The sequence below is a fragment of the Pinus tabuliformis genome, chromosome 8 (assembly GCF_031772625.1).
Source record: "Pinus tabuliformis cultivar Carrire ecotype Pingquan chromosome 8, CPIR1, whole genome shotgun sequence".
Taxonomy (NCBI): Eukaryota; Viridiplantae; Streptophyta; class Pinopsida; order Pinales; family Pinaceae; genus Pinus; species Pinus tabuliformis.
In genome coordinates, this window is record NC_142294.1 from 746,044,630 (window position 1) to 746,046,022 (window position 1,393).

Here is a 1,393-nt window from a genome sequence, read left to right on the forward strand (position 1 = left end):
TCACAAAAATTAAAATATTGTATATTTTATTTATTTAAACTAGATATTATATTTCAAAGAAGTGTACAGGATATTCAAACTCCCAAAATAAGCTATAGTCGTCAAAGAACCAGAAACTTCTCATCGTCGTCCAGGGAAACGTTTTCGAGAAGCTCAGCGAAATTTTAGAGAAATTCAGAGAAATGACAGAATTTCAGAAATACTTTCAGAGATATTTTGGAATTAAATGATCGTCCATATTCATCTCTATTATAAATATTCATCTCTATTATAAAAACATATTTTTGTAGTGACACCACGGCACTGTAATAATTTTTAGCAAATCGCGATTGTTTGGGGTAGCTGATTTTTCGGCCCCCAAAATAGCAATTTTGCTGGACTTTTTTCATTTTGTCAGATTTTTGTCAATTTCTCAGATTCTTGCCAATTTCTTCTTATGATTTTTCACAATGTTTCCTGATTTTTGTGAATTTTTATCAACTTTGTAATGTTTCCACAATATGTTTTCAGCACCCTCGCGGATTTTTTGCAGATACCTATCTTTTCAACACGACATTTAGTGAGCAAGAATGTTATAAATATGTAATAAGCAGTGCTGCTTTTCATTGAGGAGTGTAGAGAAACTATAATCTGGGGACACTACTTTGCCTTTGTTGTCTATTCTCTGCTGTGTGCGTTGTGTGTGTGGAGAGAAATGGGAAAACTCATTGGCGTGTCCATGAACGTTAAAATGTTGATGGGGTTCATCGCAGTCATTTTCTTGATTTTCAGTGCCCATGGTAACATTCATCTTCTCCATTGTGTTGTTTAATGTATAAATGTTCATTTGTTTGTATTCTGATTTTTCCATGTAATGTAATGTTCGTATTGTTGATTTACTATGTAATAACATTTAATTTGTGCGTAATAACATTTAATTTCATGATTTTTGCAGGCGGTCAGGGTGTGACAGCGGCGGGTGTGTTAGACTACCATTGTCTTACGAATTCGCACTGCAATTCGGATACGGACTGTCCACATGACACACCTCGATGTGAACTTGCAGCTAATGGTGGTATTTGCTGCAGTAACATACCGCCCAAGATGCCATGAGGGAGCATTAAATGTTGTAACAGAGCATTTTCTATTTAAATAAATAACAAGTGGTTGCTCATTTTCAATTACAGGAGTGTTTTGAGACGAAGCTATGCACTTTCATATAATATATTTTAAACTATCACAATGATGGATAAGAAATTTCATTAAAACTAAAAACTTTTATATTCATTTTGGAGAAAAAGGATATAAGATATTGTTTTCATCAGCAGATTGTTTGAAATCTGATTCAAATAAATTTTGAAGGTATAATTTCAAAACGTTTATCTTCCTAATTCAAAATTTAAACATTTTACTT

At 32.9% G+C, this 1,393-nt stretch overlaps 1 long non-coding RNA gene across 1 annotated transcript; it reads left to right on the plus strand.

Moving 5' to 3' along the window:
- Nucleotides 1–569: 569 nt before the first annotated feature.
- On the plus strand, nt 570–1,131 carry LOC149237741 (uncharacterized). Its single transcript, XR_016245306.1, has 2 exons — nt 570–779; nt 935–1,131. It is a non-coding gene; the product is annotated as an uncharacterized LOC149237741 (long non-coding RNA).
- Nucleotides 1,132–1,393: the final 262 nt, after the last annotated feature.